The following is a 20,990-nucleotide window of genomic DNA, read 5'->3' on the forward strand; positions in this document are numbered from 1 at the left end:
TGTAAGTAAGCATTTCACAGTAAGGTCTACTTGTTGTATTCAGCACATGTGACAAATAAAATGTGATTTGATTTGATAATCCCTATATGTGCAACTTTTGACCAGAAAAGTAGTGCGCTATGTAGGGAATAGGGTGCCATTTGGGACACAGACATATGTGACTGGCAGGTAGGTTCAGCTCCCACTTTGGCGTTAATCAGGAGATGGAGGCATGAAGGACATGTCAGGCACAGGCCCATACGCCACAGCTCTCCCCTGATTAAGCTCTCCTATGAATGACTTGCATTTGTGCTATGACACAGATCATGTTTCCCCATGTAATAATGGTCACCTGGCGATGGAGCACTCAATTGTTTCCTCTGTTCCAGGGGGCAACAGGGGGGGCTACGGTGCAGACTCTTCCTACTCCAGCGCCAACAGCAGGGTCAGTGATGGCTGGGAACAAGCCCCTGAGTGGCTCGCTTCTCAGATACAGAGTTAATTAAAATTTATTTCTGAATGTGCATTAGCCGGGCCCCATCTATTTACCGGCAGCTCACATGCAGCCACTACAAACATTGCTCTGTAATTAACCCCACCTAATCAGATAGAGGAGCAGTGTTGTGTTCCCATTCGTCCTCAGGCACACCGCCATTGGATGGAGGTTTCAGAGAGAGGATGAGCCATTCTCTAGTTCAGAATGGCTAAGCAGATTAAAACCTCATATCAAACATGGTATTTAGTTTACCGGGTGGCCTCAATGGAGAGTGCTCTCCTTTTATGTGTGATGGGGTAAGGCTTCAGGGGTGTGGCCCGGCCCTTGATTTGAAATTGTCTAGGTGGGATGAACAGTGTTTTTTAATCAAAACACTTCCAGCGCATCCAGAATGTGTTTTTCTCTTGTTCAGTAAAGCAGTAAAGAGGTTAGCTACATCATGTTTAAGATTGGGAGAAGATTTGTGAAATCTACTGTAGGCCTACCTCATTTTAGATCATCGTCATCCTTCTGCTCTCATCATCTCCGTATGGATTGGTTACTGATATGTTGCTGAGGTTGTATGCTCGATCAACTCATAGAAAGACACTTAAGGTATAAAATACAAAAGTCATATGCAGTAAATAGATCCCCTTGTCCCTGGGGCCTCCAGGGGAAGGCTGGGTTTAGTTACTCCAGCAGGTGTTAGTGAACGGGGTGTTTTGGTGAGATGTTGAACTGATTTGTTCACTGCCACTGTATGTTGCAGTTGCTATACTTTGTCATGTTCGAGAAATGCACGTCATTCAAATAAACCTTTTAACAGAACCATAATAACCCACATTTGTTTTGGTCTCTGAAGAGAGTTAAGGTGCAGCTCCTCCTAGTGGCTGAACATTGTATATTGTCACTTGATTCTTACACACAAACTTGTCTTTGAGGATGTTTTGAATTCACCCTGCAGTTTCCTGAGAACACTTAAAGCCACATTCCACTTTGTCCTGGGAGCTCAAAAGCTGGGAGAAGATTGTCGGGGAAGGAATTCACACAGTATGGGCACATTGAGTGGTAACGTGACTCTCACACTGACAGTGCCAGCAGTAATACACAGTGAGTAAAAACCTCTGTACACCTACTCATTTAGAATTTAGGAACCAATCTAAAATAGATGAGGTGTCATTTGAGGAGTGGGGGTAGGGGAGAGAGAATCCCTTTCCCAAACATTTAATCCAACTTTAATCCCAGTCATTAGGAATTAGACATGCCGAGCTGTCCGGCCGTGCCTCTAAATTACAATCAAACGGTTACCAATTACACAAATTATTGACGGTAGATTCTCTTTTCAACTGCAAATTAAGGCTATTAAGAAAGGCTCCTTTTTAATGCAAAAGTGACTAATTAACCAACGGATGGGAAATCTGCAGCCCAGATATCAAAAAAGTACTCGGTGCACATTGCAGAAACACAAGGGAACCAATTAGTTTAATTATCAAAACAGCTAATTAAAATTGCACAGTTCCTAATTAGTTCTTTGCTTTTGCCTCTAATTGACAGCATGGAGATAAATGGGCTGCCAATGAAAAAGGGGAGAGGAGAAAAACAGGAGAAACTTGGGCAGAATATTTATGCTGACTTTATCTCCGTCTGTGTGGCAGCCCTTGAAAGTGGAAAATTAATGACCTTAATTCCCAAACTGTTTTCCCTCTAACGGTGCTCCCCTCTGTGCTCCTGGTGCATGCTCCTTTGTATGGGCCTGCCACCCTGCCAACTGCTGGAATGGGAGAAAAGGGGGACTTGGGGGTGGGAAGGAGCCATGATTCTTCTCCTAATGTGACAGCTCCCGCCTAACAATAGAGAGAGATGAAAGAATGGAGCAGATGTAACCACTGGGAGCATTGCATCATGGGACTGCAACTCTGTTGCACTTTTTTAAAGGGCTTCTGTCATCTTCTGGAGGACTAATTTGTCCCATGAAAAAGAGGGAACTCTGCCGGGACGGAGATAAAAGACATTTGACGGACTAGAAATACTTTAAAGATTTTTATTTGGATGCCAGACTGAATGCTAAAACGTCTCTGATGAGTAATTGCTCTCAAAACTTTATGCATTCATTAATTTTCTTGAAGAAATGTACCATGTGATCTCAGGTCTGAAAACAAAATGGAGGCAAGCAGGCAGGCTTAGCCATACCAAAGATGGTGGATAAATTATGATAGTTCTCTCTGGCCGTTTACCATTGAATTTTTTGTTGTTGTTGTCAATTCCAGTCTATTTAACTGGGTGTGTCTCTGATAGACACCAGTGCAATAGCAGCTGGGTCTGACCTACTTAGTTCATTGACTTTCATTGAACCAGAAAAAAACAGCGACTGAGATGTCTCACTTCCTCTTCCATCTCTAGTTATACCCCATAGATTTATCATTAAGGTTTCCACTCTTATTTGTATGATCTGTTTGAAGGTCCTTGAAACTAAAGAATAAAGATGGATCCTGTTCGACAGAATTGTTACACTGGCAAACCTGAATGACAGTCATTTACATCTGAAGGGAGGACTCTCCCTGGTGTATATCCTCCTGGGCAGGCCAGATCAGGCAGCTGGAGCTAGGGCTGGGGCTGCATTAGACTGGGGCTGCATGGGGCTGTGGCTACAGGGATGGGGCTGATGCTGAGGCTGGGGCTGGGGCGACTCTCTGTCTGTCTGTGTTCCTGGGAGGCCAACCTTGTCATGTGTAATCCTGTCTCTCTGCCTGCATGCACGTGACATGCGGGTCTTCTCAGTACATTATCAGATAACGATCTACTAATCAGTTTACTTTGGAGCCTGTGTTAAAATGTAAAGTGCAATAATTGTGTATCAAACTAGGCAGATAGGGCCAGGCCATAGGCCGCATAATGCTAGGTTCATTCAGTTAGTACCTTCTACATGCAGTGTTAAATGCATTGATTTCTCCTACTCTGGTCAAAATCAAGTGTGATATGTCAGTCAGTTGGTGACTGGGAACCTGGAGGATCTTTGTATGAATTGGAAGAGATGGGCTTTTTGCAAAGTCCTTCTAAAAAGCAGGGCTGATTGCCTGTCTGTTTCTTTTGTCTAACATGCGCTCATGGAAAAGGAATTTCAGCTTTACGCTAATGTTTTGCTTTCCTCTCGGGTTGAAATTGCATAGGTATTAATTTACTTGTAATCCTTGCGAGTAAAAGCGGATTGCCTGAAGAGCTTTTAGTAGCAACATTCGAAATGTGATTTATCTGAACTCTCTCTGCCCATTTCAAAATGACACCCTGAAGAGACCCCATGTAGCAAAGCTTTGACCTGGAGGAACTTGCTGCCCATGACTAACAAACACAAGTCCTGCACTAATTGATTGTCTTGTGTTTTATTTATTGTACGTCAATAATTAGTGGACAGCATAATGTAAGTCATTCATTAACACCTGCTACCTGTATGGATCTCACTGCTTTGTTTGAAATGCACACATCATTAGGGAGAAACAAAGGGGGGAATTTATTAGCGTGGGCTCGTGTAAATAGTTGTTGTGCCTTTAAGGAAGAACACAGGCCTGTAAAACTTTTGTCAGCATTTGCTTACTGATTCCATTTGCTGCAGAATATGTTAAGGAAGAGCAGTATAAATTTAATTGTAATTGTTTTGTACACACGCCAGTGAAAAGGAACTGATTGGATACAGTTCACAGACAGTATATTAATAGGTTATTTTCATATGTTAATTGGTTTGCATAATCTCTCCCTGTGCATGGTTTCAAAGTACCTGGCATTGAGAAGGGGACAAGAGAGAAAGGAAGACTCCAATTTACATAAAACCAGCTCTTCTGAACATTAAATAATAATGCATGTGCAAGCTGAAGGTGTGTTCAGTTAGCAGAAAGCTCATTTTTATAATTTATACTCCAGCTGTTTCAGTGCTTTCGAGTCCATTTTCCTCCCTGCCTGCATTTAATGAAATCTTGTTACTGGAGAATTGACTGGGGTGAATTGAGATTTTAATCCCATTGACGTTCCACCATGGAAATGCACACTGGTGGGACCTTTTAATGGAGGGTTCTGTAATGAGAAGACACTTGTATTCAGCTCCCGACAATAATGAATCTCATCAAATGTTAAAGCCCAGGCCGCGTGCGAGGGGCTCGAATTTCAAGGTTTTTGACCATCCCCATTTGAGGCATTCCTTGGGGAGTGTGTGATTACTCAAGTTTAGCAGTTTATTGCCTCATCTTTCAATAGCCACTGAAGCACAAAATTCTCATCTAGGTAGTTTTTTCTCTCTCTCTCGTTGAAGAACCGGCCAATATAGAGTGCAGAACAGCTGCTGGGATCCTGAGGAACTGCTGTTAGCATTGCTGCTATTATTACCACCAGTGTTATTATCCAATGGATCTCTCACATGATTGTAAACTAAAACCAAAATTGGTTCCCAAAGTCATCTATGTTATTGCCATAGTGAATGTAATGGGTTTTCTCCCCAACATGAATGTGTTCACCATCGCCTATGCTTCGGTGCATCTCTGTTCCTTTCTTTGTTGTTTAACAGTCTTATTCTAGAATAAGCATATGAGGGGGAAGTCCCTAGGTCTTATCTTGTTCCTGGTCCCCTTTACTTCTGCCCTGCTTAACCTCTGACCTGGGGCCATTGTTTAGGATAGAGGTTGTGTATATTAGGTAGCCTTTCATGGCACGCAGAAACTGGGCAGCATAAGACCATGCTGCACTTCTCTTCTCAAATACCAGCCATTCACTTGGCTAGCATAAAACCATGCAAAGAAAATCCTGTGATCCAACAGCAGTTGACTTTGTAGTGGAGTAATTCAGTGCGATGATCTGTTTGGAGAGTCAAAGAGCATGCTCTATGGTTTGCTGACCTCATTCCAACCTGATAGCCGCTGTTGAAAATGTATGTTTGGAAATGAGGTAGCTACATATGTGGTTACCACATTCTCAATTTAACGAATCATGGACATGGAGTATATTGATTTTTAAGTCAAACCCCAAATAAGATCAAACCTAATATAATGTTTCCCTTTTCTCTCAAGCATGACATTGCTGAAGGACATGTTTTGTGGTACAGGTCAGATATGTCCTCTACTAAGCTTTAGTTCACTTTAGCTGTCCCACTATAGTACAGTGACCTAACCTAAAACAACAGGCCGGAGAAATCTCCCAGGGTCATCGGGGTCGCCGTGATGAAATGCAGTTTTGTATTTGAATGACCAAACGTGACCTTTGAGATTAGAAGAGGAGCCATTTCTCTGCGGGCCAGAGTGTGTCCCTACTGCCATTTCTCTGCGGGCCAGAGTGTGTCCCTGCTGCTATGAAGCCCATGTCCCTTTGAACCCTCTGTAATGACACTAACACCACACATTGTGGTCACTGAACACTATGACACACTGTGACACTCCGCTGGAGAGCCGGGGTGTGTGTCTGTGTGTGCCTGTGTGTGTGTGTGTGTGTGTGCGTGTGTGCGTGCGTGCGTGTGTGTGCGTGTGCGTGTCGCGTGTGCCTTCAGGTACAGTGCCTGGAGACATACATCCACAAGGACAAGTATGGCAGTACAAGACCAATAATACTCCTAGACACCACAGACATTCACACTGCTCCTCTGAAACACACTCATTTTATGTTCTATGAGTTCTAATCAGAGTATGGGAATCCCAGGCATCAGTGGAGACATGCTGTGCTGCTCTGTACTATCATTTGGTTGAGGGTGTGCTTCTCTGGACCCACTGTGGCCGGATGGAGGGACGGCAGGCTGCAGCGTAGCCCAGCTCTCTCAGACATCCACAGAGGTCCGCTGAAGATCAATCATGGCTGCGGCCGTCCCCACGAGACTCTCAGTAACATCCACTGATTGCTTTTTGCGGTGCAGGCCGTTAAGTGGAGCCTGGCGATGGGCTCCTGGACAACACTTAACAATCAATCAGGGGGGCATGGCCACTTCCCTCTGCATGCTGGGCTTAGCGCAGCTCCCTTCCTCCGCATTACACACAAACAATAATTCAGGTGGACACAAGTGACACTCAAGAATCACAGGGGGAATGTGGCATTGAGTTAGAATGTGTTAGAGGAGAAATGGAAGGAAAATATATTTTGTGTGATTAACATAGACTAGGTTGATTGAGGCCTGTGAAACCCAGCAGTTGTCATTATTCTTCACAAAGAGGACGTGTCATGTTTCTGTATCTGTCTTTGTTTCTATTTTCAATCAGTGTCCTTCAAAGAGAACGATAGTTGACCATGTTCTACTAGAAGATGAAACCAGAGTCAACCACACATCAGAATCCATTGTCGTCATAGGAACGTACACGGTGCATTATGGGAAATTAAAGGAATACCTTTTGAGCACGCTGTGAGACAGATGCAGAGCATTTTAGTCTCACTGCATGGATGTGATGTGCAGTAGGAAGTCAGCTGGGCTCAGCCCTAACTAAGAGGGATATCTGAAGTTTACCTATTGATTAAAGATTCCATTGACTTAATGAACCCTCAGCCTTCCATCAGACAAGAAGCCAATATATGTTATAATCTCAAAAACGGATGTCTGGTCAAGGCTCTCTTTAAATTAATTGATCTACTCATCCTCCTACAAATGGGAAAATAGGCGAGTATTGATATGATTCTTAGGCTGGTGATGGATGTGTGTGGCATTAAAACATGAGCCATAGTCCAGAGAGAGGGAAGTCCACAGGAAACTGCACTACCAGAGCGACTCAGAGAGAGACCACTTTGATTAGTATGAAGATCAGCCCACCTGTTTGTTTCTTACATGCACTTTGCATGATGGCAGTTCACATCCACATGACGTAATAGGAAATACTGGCAATTCCTACTCTATTCTTTATTTAGAGTTGGAATTGTCTTTCATGAAAAAGGGTTATTCCTACGGATATCCACCATGGGAAAGCTTCACTTACTGTATTTATGAGATAATATTTTTCTGGGATAATTCTTGATATAATTTAACACCTGTGAAGAGATTTGTCACACATTATGGGGAGCTGAGCTCAGATCTCTTAGAACAATAGTGAATGTGGCAGGGAATGTCATTAGGCCTATCTGAGGAGAAGGTTTGATGTTGCTGGTGAAGAGAGGATGAAGGCTGCGATCATTCCTGGTCCTTGATTCAGGCCTTCACAGTGAGTCTCAGATGAAGGGAGGATATTATCTCAGAGAAAGATATTGTTTGATATTCAGAACCTTGGCAAATATTAGTGTTAGTCATATTGATCCCAAGGGAATCGGAGATGCCTGCATCCCCCAAGAACCTCCATTGTTTCACTGGCTGGGGGGATACATGGGACGATTGTTTTAGGGAGGTAAGAACCTCTGTGTTCAGTTCCCACAACATCCAGGCATTGTCGGATCTCTCTGAGATTACAGGCGTGACCACATGAATATTCACAAATGTGGAGCAGCTGTATTGAGAACCACAGAGACATTCACATTCAGAGAACTTGAATACCATCAAACAACTCTCTCTTTTTCTCCTGGAAGAGATTGCTTTATATCCCCTACTTTCCATTTTCTTATTAAAAAAGGCACTTTATTTGAGAAAATTTAACAATCACTTTCCCTCACTGATCCCCCCTCTATTTGGTTGTCAGAAATGTTCATCTTTTCTCCGGCCTGAAATAATGAGCCAGCTTTATTGGTCAAAGGCCATAATAATTTGAGTTCTTATTTTATAAACTCATTTCTTCCGAATGACATTGTGATAGAGGCAGGAATAATAAATCACAAACACGTTCCAGAAGATTGCATTGTAAATGTCAAACTAGACAGGAAATTGTAATTAAAGAAAGGAAATTGCTTCAAAGAAGCACTTGAATTTTAAAATGAGCTAAGCATGGAATTTTGTAAGCATTTAATTATGGCCCAATTTGCAGAGGCTGTTTAGCTCTCTCTCTCTCTCTCTCTCTCTCTCTCTCTCTCTCTCTCTCTCTCGTTAATGCTCTCTCTCTCTCTCTCTCCTCTACACAGCTGCTATTGAAAGCTGGCTGCCGAGAATGCTTAGAGGATCAGGGCAGAGCTTAATACTCATCGCTGTTGTTCACAACCCAGTTTATTTTTTTCCTGATATTTCTCCCTTACATGGTCTCTGTGCACTCTCAACTGAAGGGTGTCAATTGGGACAGAAAATGGGGGAAGATATGTGGATATCTCCTATGTAGAAAACACCCCCCCTCCTTTTCCATCAGCCAGACTTCAGCCAGAGTCTTTACCCTAAATAGAGTTGAAGTCAGAAGTTTACATACACCTTAGCCAAATACATTTAATCTCAGTTTTTCACAATTCTTGACATTTAATCCTAGTAAAAATTCCCTGTCTTATGTCTGTTAGGATCACCACTTTATTTTAAGAATGTGAAATGTCAGAATAATAGTTGAGAGAATGATTTATTTAAGCTTTGTTTTCTTTCATCACATTCCCAGTGGGTTAGAAGTTTACGCACACTCAATTATTATTTGGTAGCATTGCCTTTAAATTGTTTAATTTGGGTCAAACTAATCGGGTAGCCTTCCACAAGCTTCCCACAATAAGTTGGGTGAATTTTGTCCCATTCCTCCTGACAGAGTTGGTGGAACTGAGTCAGGTTTGTAGGCCTCCTTGCTCGCACACGCTTTTTCAGTTCTGCCCACAAATGTTCTATAGGATTGAGGTCAGGGCTTTGTGATGGCCACTCCAATACCTTAACTTTGTTGTCCTTAAGCCATTTTGCCACAATTCTGGAAGTATGCTTTGGGTCATTGTCCATTTGGAAGACCCATTTGCATTCAAGCTTTAACTTCCTGACTGATGTCTTGAGATGTTGCTTCAATATATCCACATAATTTTCCTTTCTCATGGTGCCATCTATTTTGTGAAGTGCACCAGTCCCTCCTGCAGCAAAGCACCCCCACAACATGATGGTGCCACCCCTGTGCTTCACGGTTGGGATGGTGTTCTTCGGCTTGCAAGCCTTCCCCATTTTCCTCCAAACATAACAATGGTCATTATGGTGGCCAAACAGTTGTATCTTTTTTTCATCCGACCAGAGGACATTTCTCCAAAAAGTACAATATTTTTCCCCATGTGCAGTTGCAAACCGTAGTCTGGCTTTTTTATGCCAGTTTTGGAGTAGTGGCATCTTCCTTGCTGAGCAGCCTTTCAGGTTATGTCGATATAGGCCTCGTTTTACTGTGGATACAGATACTTTTGTACCCGTTTCCTTCAGCATCTTCACAAGGTCCTTTGCTGTTGTTCTGGGATTGATTTGCACTTTTCGCACCAAAGTACATTCATCTCTAGGAGACAGAACGCATCTCCTTCCTGAGTGGTAGGACGATTGCGTGGTCCCATGGTGTTTATACTTGCGTACTATTGTTTGTACAGATGAACGTGGTATCTTCAGCAATTTGGAAATTGCTCCCAAGGATGAACCAGACAAACAAGGTCTTGTCTGATTTCTTTTGATTTTCCCATGATGTCAAGCAAAGAGGCACTGAGTTTGAAGGTAGGCCTTGAAATACATCCACAGGTACACCTTCAATTGGCTCAAATGATGTCAATTAGCCTATCAGAAGCTTCTAAAGCCATGACATCATTTCCTGCAATGTTCCAAGCTGTTTAAAGGCACAGTCAACTTAGTGTATGTTAACTTCAACTGTAGATAATTGTGTCTTTTTTTGGATTGGAGCACTTAATAAAAGTGTCTAGCAGCAACATCAATACCAGTGAAATAAGAGGAGAGAAAGTATCTAATATGATGTGTCCATTTAGGAATTTTGCAGTTTGCTTGAAAAAGTATTTTTATTTCATTTATGTTATTAGGATCCCCATTAGCTACTGAAAAAGCAGCAGATACTCTTCCTGGAGTCCAAGGTTTGGCTTTACACAAAGGTCCACTTTCCATATTTACACCTCAGACTATCTGAGCTTATAGAAGATGTCTTCCAATGTGTTTTAATAACCTAAAGAGTAACATTGGTATAGGGGTAGCTCCTTTGCATTTGACCACCCTGTCAAAACCAGGCCCCAGGCCCATCCCTAACCCTGCCATAGGAACAGAGGTCCAGAAGAATGGAGGTTGTCTGTGTGAGGGGGGCTGCAGGGGGGGAGCTGGCAGTCCAGTGTTCACAGTGATGTCACGCAGCCTCTCCTCAGTCTGGCTGAGTAAGAGTAACAACAGAAATTTGACAGAAGAGATCAATTATAGATAGAAGGAAATGAATGGGAAAAGTAATTTAATAAATTATTGTCTTGATGTCTTATATCATGTACAAAAGCAAATGAAAAAATTAGATAGTGTATTTGGATGAAGCAGAGCTTCAAAATTATATTTAATTAGAAAAATAAAATAAATGTCAGTGATTGGTATATGAGGTTTCACTGGGGACGATAAATTAATGAGGGCATTTGGAGCGATAGCAAATGATGTGCCAGCATGGATTGTGACTGTCTGGACAGATGAGGAGAGGGTGGGGGCCAAAGTTTAAAGAGTCGACAGTGGAGTGTCGCTGTGTCTTCTCCCCTCTCACAGATGGGCAGATTGGGAGGCACAGTTATTCTTCCTCTCTTTGGGCCCCGTTCCACTCCAGTCTACATGGCCACCGACACAACAATGCAACCAGTCTACTGAATGAAGGCACAGGAGCAGATCCAAAACATGTGCTATGAATGTGACAGGGAAATTAGGTTGAGAGAGCGCCTCAGCAGAGTCAGAGACGATACCACACGTAAAGTCAACACAAAACATCACTACGTTTTATAGAATGGATGCAGCTCTGGGATTTCAAGCGTAAGTTCAAGTGAACTTTATTTTACACTGTTGTTTTATACAAAATGACATATCCAACGCTCAATTAAACGTATGTTTCAGGACTTAAAAAGAGGAAAGCATGGCTCACACTTCAGCCTGAGGAAATAGAAATACAGAGAGTAATTAAACAAGGAAACTTCAAAGTTGAATCGGAGTCTCTCCTCCATGTGAACTGTGATGTGAGGAAGGAAGCCATGGGACAAATGAGGGGGAGAGAGGGATGAGAGAAGCAGACAAAGATGGAAGGGGAGATGGGGGAGAGAGTCTAATTTATGTGTGTGTTTCTGATGCCATGTCTGGGATGTAGCATCCCCTCAGAAGGCGCCTGGCGCGGAGCGTCTGGAGATGTAGAATGCAAATAGAGCAGGTTTCTAGGTGAGGTTGGGCACAGTCACAGCCTGTGTTGGGACCCAATCGGCATGTCGCTAAACAAGTGTTCTTTGTGATGCTGGGCCCCTGGGACCAAGGGAAACGACTCCCATCATCTGCTAGGCTGTGTTACTTAAGCAAAAAATACTCAAGTCTGCAGCCACTATTTATAAGATGAAAGACTCTCTTTGGGGAATGTCAGAATTAGTATTTTTTTCTCCAATTAATTTGTGTTGTGAGATAGTTTTCTGGTGCCCAGGCTCCCCAGTGAGTTGGTGTTTGTGTGTTTGCTCGATAGTCATTGTGTGGAAACTCCAGGAAAAGGGGACTGTTGGTTGGGCTTTGCTTTGTTACTGTTATGCACTCAGCTCATGTCTGGATGAGCATCCTCCTTCGCAAAACCTTAATAGTGTCTCTATCTACTCAATTAGAATTAAGTCATGGATATAGCAAGAGTCATTGTTAAAAGGTGAAGCAGGGAAAGAAATGTTGCAACACATTGTCAACATCTCATTTTCAGAACTTAGAACATGATCAATTTCTTCCCCTTGATGACTCTCTCTCTCTCTCTCCTCTCTCTCTCTCTCTCTCTCTCTCTCTCCTCTCTTTCTTTCTACCATGCACGTGTACACAGGCAGACACTGACAAACATAGAGAAGAGAAGCCACAATGAATTAACATCTCAGTATGATTCATTGGTTATATCAACTAAAGGCAAAGATAAAAGCTGAACTGTAATTGAATGTAATGCTTCATTTAAGTATAGATTAGTACCAGACCACTTTATTGAATTGCTTTCTCACAGTCATAATATGCTTTTAAAATGGAAATGACAAACTCATTTTGGAGAATTAGAAAGTCAGCTAACAGCTAATTTACCTCAAATTCACTATTTTTATGTGGCCTGGATATCCATGTTGTGCCACAGGCCTAGAGCAGTACTGCATCCCCTGTCCCGATTATGTGGCCTGCAGTGTTGGTTGAGGAGAAGGAGAGCCTCTCTCTCCATGTCTTCAGGCATTACTGCAGTAATAGAACAGAAGGTGCTAATATTAAAACGTGTGACTCCACTAATGAATCCGTTTCAATATTCTGCAATTCTAAGCACTAAATTATCATAAGACATCCGCTCTTGTGCCCATTCAAATGAGCAACACTTTGCTTGGAATAAACTGTTCTACTTAATGAGTTGAGAAAAGAGCATGATTACCTCCTCCACTCACGTCAACACATTCTAAAGGCTGCCATAGAGAACGTTATGGGGGATATGAATAGACTGCATCTCTTTTGATTTTAAATGAAGTCACTAGATTTCAATTGTTGTCCCCCATATGTCAATGTGCCTACGAATAGCACTGCTGATCAATCAAAATATGAATGAGGTAAGTCTATCTGGGCAAAGTCAAATTCATGTAAAATGCCTTTGGAAATCAGACTAAAATAGTAGTTACACTTGAGACTAAAGAGTGAGGGGGCGAGATCCCATCATGCTTTGTTCTGACATCTGTCAGTGAAATGTGATGATTGGTTGGAATGCCACAGTAGATGTTTTCTAAAGCATTGTGCTAAGTCTAAAAATGGGCGAACATAAACCAGGGTCATTACAGCAATATGAGATATGTCCTTTATCCTAACTGTTGGTATTAATTGCACACGTACTGAAATGTCTGTGCTCGTGCGTGTGTGTTTATGCATGCCTGCGTACGTTCACACATTTCTAGGGGATAATTATTTAGAGCATCAATTTGTTAGTTAGTCATCTGCAGGTGCCCTGTATCCACGGTATGCCAGCTCTTTGCACCATTGTAATTGAATAACTTCTAGAAAAGTCATCACATCTCTGTTTTTCTCTCTCTTATGCGGCGTGTAAAATGTGCTCCTGTAACTACCTGGGAGAGCAACCCATCAACAGCTGTTAGAGCTGACTTGAAGGTTAAATATTAGGAAGGAATCCAATTTCTCTTGTCTATTCAGCTCAGCGGTGTGTTAGATTGCAGCTGGAGTGTGCTTACGGAGTGTGGGATATGAAGTGGGCTAATCAATCCCCTCTGCTTCATTCTCAAATTCCTCTCATATCAGGTCCCTGCCCCCCGGCAGGCCTTCTGCTTTCCCAAAGCCAATTCCACACGAAATAAGAACTGTGACCTGCAGCTAGAGGGTGAAGTTGAGTTTTCCCTTCATGATTAATCTCTTCTTGGGTGGCTTTCTGAAAAAAAGAGGGGGAGGAAAGAGAAAAAAGAAAAAAAAGAAAACATGCAAGTCGCTTGTGACGGGCGTTTTTTCCCTCTGAATGAGCCCGGTGCAGTGAAGCCTGCTTATCTGCCCAGAGAAAGAGGGAATTCATTTTTTGACAGGGCTTCATGTTGACATTGAGAAAATGAACTACCCGATGCTACGATTAAACCTGGGCTGCCATAATTGTCATCTGAACTGTGGCAATGATGAAAGTTAAAGAATGTTTTAACGGCTCCTCATTTCAAGGACTTTGGAGGGCCCAGGCTATGGAGTGGTGCATCAAGTTTTTGGCATCTAATAAACGTGTGTGTGTATCTCTCAAAGATTGGGGGTTCTGAGAGGAAATAACCTTGATCTTCCTAACCCTCCATTTGAATAAAAGTGAGGCCCAAGAAGACGAGTTGGCCTGGTCTGAGAGCATCTTTATCTACACACTAACAGTTCTATTTGTCTTTACTCTCTAGCTCTTCAGCAGAGATGTTCATTATGCTTTAGTATATCAAGCACTCAGGGCTGGATGGTCAGTCTTTTCTTCAGGAGGACTCAGAGCAGAGATTGCCTGTTAGACCCACAACAAAGAGGCCAGCCTTATTATAGAGCCAGCAGATGGGCCTAGCACTACCAGAGCAGAGGGGTAAGGTGATATAACCTTAAAGTGCCAGTATCACATTTTACAGGTTATAATGACATCTGTCACTGAGATTGGACCTGTCAAGCGCTCCCTCCGTCCACTTGAATTGCTCTTAATGGCTGTCCGTGATGGTCCAGACGCACTGTTAGACCTGGGTCGATGCCATCCACTGAGTGTTGCTGTGGAAAGCCAGAGGAGATAAGGCCCTTTTTGAGTTAGCATCAGCTGGATTTGGGAGCTTTAGGGGGCTGATGTTGTCCACCGTGGTTTGAGAATGAATTGGGTGCAATCATATACTGTACAAAAAATGTTGTTCGTCTGTTTATTTAGTTTAATCATCTCCGTCTATGTCTGGATATTTCTTTGTTTGTTTCTCTCTCATCTTATGAAAGTTCTCTTTTGCATCAGAAATGAGGTGTGCTGGTCCACAGGGGACCCAGTGAGTGTGGGTTTGAGGGGATGGGGGAGGCCAGTCTCCTACAGCTAGAAGCACCTCAGAGCCAGTCTAAACAGTGGGCACGGGCCTCTACACACGGTTTAATGGAAGAGTGAAGTAGCAAACACCAAGGAGCAGCATCTGAGTGAGGGACTGGAGTGAGGTAAACATGTTCCCCATCGCTGCCTGGTCTGACTGACTGACTGGGGGCCTGGAACTCAGTCATAAAAGATAGAAAGGGACAGTGCCTTGTACCTGCATAATTATTCCTACTGTACATTATGTTGTTTTCTAGTCTGATGGGATGACGTTTTGGGAGTAACAAGGCCTCTGTCGTATCTGAAATGGAGTTCTGCTTGGCCTCCATGTTGTACTAGTCTTGAAAACCTGATGCTAGGCAACAGTGACTGGGGTCTAAGTTCAATGATGGACTATTTTGGCAATGTCAGTAAGAGTAAAAATTTGTTCCGGGGTCGGTCCTCTTCAGACAAACAACTCTCCCATAATTTTGATTCAAAACTAAAGTTTGCAGCCAAAGCCTTTGCAGTAGTTTTAGTGAAGGTAGTTAATGAAAACTAGCCACTTGCGAAATGCACTCAGAAAATTGTAAGCTGTGACGTTGGCAGTGACGTAGTTCCTCCATGCCAAAAGAGTCACTGTTGCCTAGGGTTTAGGAGACTGATGTTGTACAGTTATTTAATCCTGTGTTCGTTATGGTGGTCCGCTAGATGAGTTAGATCTGCCAACTGCTGTATAATCAGTCACTGCCATCATTGTAATGTAGCTGAGCTCTTCTCTTAAGTAGCTGTAATTGCTTTGTGTGTATAGGACTTACATATAGTGGCATTTACATGGGCTGGATGGAATTTAATGTACAGTATTCCCCCAGTGCTGCCTCTCTCCAGTCTCCAGTAGCAAGCAGTGCTTCACTCCTAGAGCCACTCTCTGACAACTCTGACTCAGAGCTCCATCATATTGATGAATAAAATAGTACCTTTTTCCAATTAGATTTTCCAGTGTTGGCAAGAAAATGCACATGCTGGGGGAAAATTTGTCCGGATCCTTGAAGGTTTGCGAGAGCAGCATAAAAGTTGGGTCCTGGGCCTTAATGATATGGATGACGATGTGGTAGGCTGACACTTTGTCAGATGCTTTTACTGGGAGGGCCAGGGTACAGGGTGAGAGAGATCCTGGCCCACTCCTCCTCACTCCTCCTCACCTCATTGTCCTCTTCTCCTCTCCCTGGGATGGAGGAGAGGATGGGGCATAGATGCCCCCTTTCTGCTCCGACTCCAACTGTCATCTCAGCCTCGGCGGAGCTGTGCTGCACTTAGGCCCCATTTGCTTTTAAGGATGTCTGACAGGACGGCGGCCACGTATGATCAAACTTTACTTTCGCTGTGCACTTGTGACAGTTCATTCAGAGGGGCCCTAATGCGCTGTCACCAGCGCTCTCCACTCAGCTGCCTTGATTTACCTTCCCCATCTGTCTCAGTCAAGCAGCACCAGGACAGAAGTTGGGGAGGGAGGTTGGGTGGCATGCTAACTCTAGGGCCCACGCACTTTATATTTAACGTGTCCCTCCCAGCCCCCACATCTCCCTCATACTCCTCACCTTTATGTTTGCCTTTCCAAACTTCAACCTGCAGCACAGCACTGTACTTCACAGTGCACTCTGTGCATTGCTATTGATGTTGTCTGAGGATTTTTCATATCACTTTTTTTAAAGATGTTCTTTAATATTGGGGAAATAAGGATGTTATTGTCTTGAATGGTGCATTGTCCCTGTGTCTATTAAGCCCTGTTTGTAGTCCTGATGAGGATGGTAGAGTGGAAGGTAGAATGCAGTATTACAGATCACCAGGCTTTAGTAATCAGGCCCTCTACACTGGCTCCTGGTGGCCTACACACCCGCATGGGGAGTGTGTATACCAGGGCTGTCCAACCCTGTTCCTAGAGAGCTACCCTCCTGTAGGTTTTCACTCCAACCCCAGTTGTAACCAACCTGATTCAGATTTTCAAGCAGCTAATTATTAGAATCAGGTGCGCTAGATGAGGGTTGGAGTGAAAAGCTACAGGATGGTAACTCTCCAGGAACAGGGTTGGACAGCCCTGGTGTACACTAACTCAGCAAAAAAAGAAATGTCCCTTTTTCAGGACCCTGTCTTTCAAAGATAATTCGTAAAAATCCAAATAACTTCACATTGTAAAGGGATTAAACACAGTTTCCCATGCTTGTTCAATGAACCATAAACAATTAATGAACATGCACCTGTGGAACGATCATTAAGACACTGCCAGCTTACAGACAGTAGGCAATTAAGGTCACAGTTATGAAAACTTAGGACACTAAAGAGGCCTTTCTACTGACTCTGAAAAACACCAAAAGAAAGACGCCCAGGGTCCCTGCTCATCTGCGTGAACGTGCCTTAGGCATGCTGCAATGAGACATGAGGACTGCAGATGTGGCCAGGGCAATAAATTGTAATGTCCGTACTGTGAGACGCCTAAGCGCTACAGGGAGACAGGATGGACAGCTGATCGTCCTCGCAGTGGCAGACCACGTGGAACAACACCTGCACAGGATCGGTACATCCGAACATCACACCTGCGGGACAGCTACAGGATGGCAACAACAACTGCCCGAGTTACACCAGGAACGCACAATCCCTCCATCAGTGCTCAGACTGTCCGCAATAGGCTGAGAGAGGCCGGACTGAGGGTTTGTAGGCCTGTTGTAAGGCAGGTCCTCACCAGACATCACCGGCAAGAACGTCGCCTATGGGCACAAACCCACCGTCGCTGGAGCAGACAGGACTGGCAAAAAGTGCTCTTCACTGAGGAGCCGCAGTTTTGTCTCACCAGGGGTGATGGTCGGAGTTGTGTTTATCGTCGAAGGAATGAGCGTTACATCGAGGCCTGTACTCTGGAGCGGGATCGATTTGGAGGTGAAGGGTCCGTCATGGTCTGGGGCGGTGTGTCACAGCATCATCGGACTGAGCTTGTTGTCATTGCAGGCAATCTCAACTCTGTGCATTACAGGGAAGACATCCTCCTCCCTCATGTGGTACCCTTCCTGCAGGCTCATCCTGACATGACCCTCCAGCATAACAATGCCACCAGCCATACTGCTCGATCTGTGCGTGATTTCCTGCAACACAGGAATGTCAGTGTTCTGCCATGGCCAGCGAAAAGCCCGGATCTCAATCCCTATGAGCACATCTGGGACCTGTTGAATCAGAGGGTGAGGGCTAGGGTCATTCTTCCCAGAAATGTCCGGGAACTTGCAGGTACCTTGGTGGAAGAGTGGGGTAACATCTCACAGCAAGAACTGGCAAGTCTGGTGCAGTACATGAGGAGGGGATGCACTGTAGTACTTAATGCAGCTGGTGGCCACACCAGATACTGACTGTTACTTTTGATTTTGACCCCCCCTTTGTCAGGGACACATTATTCCATTTCTGTTAGTCACATGTCTGTGGAACTTGCTCAGTTCATGTCAGTTGTTGAATCTTGTTACGTTCATACAAATATTTACACATGTTAAGTTTGCTGAAAATAAACGCAGTTGACAGTGAGAGGACGTTTCTTTTTTTGCTGAGTTTTTATATTTTTAAGCTTATGAAAAAAACATGATATGCGGCCAAATAATTTACATGCTTTCAATTTTGACTCACATTGAGATGGCTCTTTGGCTTATCAGTGCTTAAAAATGTATCTTTGAAAATGCCGCAGGGATATGACACAACCTAGGAATTTAATGATTTTATAAATCATAATCTGGTTTCAGTGACTCTTATGAGCTGGACCAAGGGGAATGAGGGGGTCTGGGGGTTAATGTATGTTTGGAGGCTTCAAGGTCTCACTGACATTATCTTGGGTGCTCATTCATTGGAAATTTGTTAAGGTGTTGGAACATTTTATTTTAAGGTCTCCATTATGCTGTTTATGATTTAAGCTGCACTGTTTCAGTGGCTACAGCATGTAGTACAAGCCTCTTAAATCCCTAATAAATGTGGTATTGCATGAGATTTTGCCCTCTCTCTCTCCCTCTCTCTTTCTCTTTCTCTTTGATCATGCAATCCCATGACAGATCCATCAGCAGCTCTTCAGCTCCTGCAGGAATGGGCTGTGCTTAATTGGTGCTACCAGGAATAAATCAAAGCAGGAAACAGGATGCTTTCCAAACATATCCCACAAAGCAGCACCTAAATCTACGTCACCCATTACTGCCCATTGAATGAGTCTACACGCAACCAATCGTAATGTTTTTACAATGTTGCTGTTAGTGACAGGCGTGTTTTCTTCTACAGTTTAACTGTAATGCAACGTTATAGGAACCATCCTGTGTGGTACCTTTGCTGCTCTTTTGGTCCTTATTCTAATCTTCAGTTTCTGCCCGACGTAGAATTCAATGCAGGCCCCCAGATTGGAGAGTTTCCAAACAATCCCGAGTTCACCCAAGCTTGGAATTGGTTTTCCGTGGAACATCTCCCTCCTCCCTTTGGGCACTTTACCAATTTGACCAAATTTGTTCCATCGCTGGTTCTAAGTACCAGAAGTGTTTTCTGCCCACACTTGGACTCGTTTCTGCAATTTGCACATTCTTTGCAGAACATTAACAGCTTAGTCAGAGGCTCAGCCATCGGCAGGCAGCCGGTGCTGTGGTGTGGGGGGCCCTATCGGTCTGTGTCGGAAGGCTTGGTACTGTATATGATCAGGACTAGTTCCCAGCCCCTCCAACATCCACAAAACAAACTGATACTGTATACTTTCCCCTCGGCCTACTATACAAACCTGACATGAAATGACCAAAAGCTGTCCCAAGGCCACACACTGTCTATCTGTTATTTTGATTCAGAGAGAAGTAGCATCAGGAGGTTTGCCAACCTGCCCCTGCAATGTGGATATATGTTGAAATATTTCTGCCTGCACCAGACTTATTCTAAAAACTAGAGAATCGACCTGTAATGGGAGACTATACCCAGTCTATACCTGGAATTGTATACCCCAAACCATTCTGGGATTGTATTCCCCCTCAGGGAGAAATGAGTGTTTAAATGCTAAAACCTCATTCCAGGCTGGTTTTCCCGCACAGCACAGCACAGCACAGCATGGCCCTCTCTCTCTGACACTGACAATGAGGCTTAGTCAAGCCACACTGGCTCATTGCGATTGCATTACAAGCAAGGATGTGCTCCAATGCTCCTGGTGCCACTCTATTAAAAACTCAATATGCCATCTTCATAATCACCCAGGGATGGAGCACTGCATCTTCCTGAACTTGTGTTTCTTTGCTAGCCAATGCGAGACCAATACTCTACGTAGTGGAGCCACCTGTCCACTTGATGTATTACGGGAGTACAATGGGCCACTAAAAGTTGATATACTGTAATTGTGGAAGATAATTAGAGTTATAAAACCCTCCGTAAATGCCCCATTGGGATCGGGAGTATTAGATTGTGTCCACGGAAATGCATGGCCATTGCTTTTTTTAATTTAAAGGATGAGTGTTAGCGGAAATATCATTTAGCCTCGCGATCACATTGGAGGTGTACACACAGATAAAGACCTGAATGCTTCATAAACCATTACTTTAGAGCTGGGAGAAAAGTCCATGAAATAGGGGGCCGCTAATGCAGGCGAATGTAAACTTTGCAGTAGTTTAGCAGTGCTCAGACACGAGCCACTGCAGCGAACTGCTTCAGGCACCAAAAGCAATTAACAAAAACTTAAAATAATTTGAACTAATTCTGCTCTTGCTATCTGCAGAAAATGATGCATTACTGTATATGTTGATTATGAGTGGAAATAACTTCTTTATCTGCTAAGGGATTACCTTATGCTGAGACTGCTTCTTTAAAGAGGCTGCTTTAGGGGCTATTTGTCATGGGATTTTGTCTTCCCATTTTCTACTTTCTTCATATGCAAGCATTTCTTTCACTCTTTCTTCTTTCATTCCTTTCTTCATTCCTTTCTTTTACCTTACATTGAGAGTTGAAATTCATTAAACACAGTGTCATCATGCGTTAGTCTTTACCTGTCTTAACTAACC

The sequence above is a fragment of the Oncorhynchus kisutch genome, linkage group LG3, assembly GCF_002021735.2.
Source record: "Oncorhynchus kisutch isolate 150728-3 linkage group LG3, Okis_V2, whole genome shotgun sequence".
NCBI lineage: Eukaryota > Metazoa > Chordata > Actinopteri > Salmoniformes > Salmonidae > Oncorhynchus > Oncorhynchus kisutch.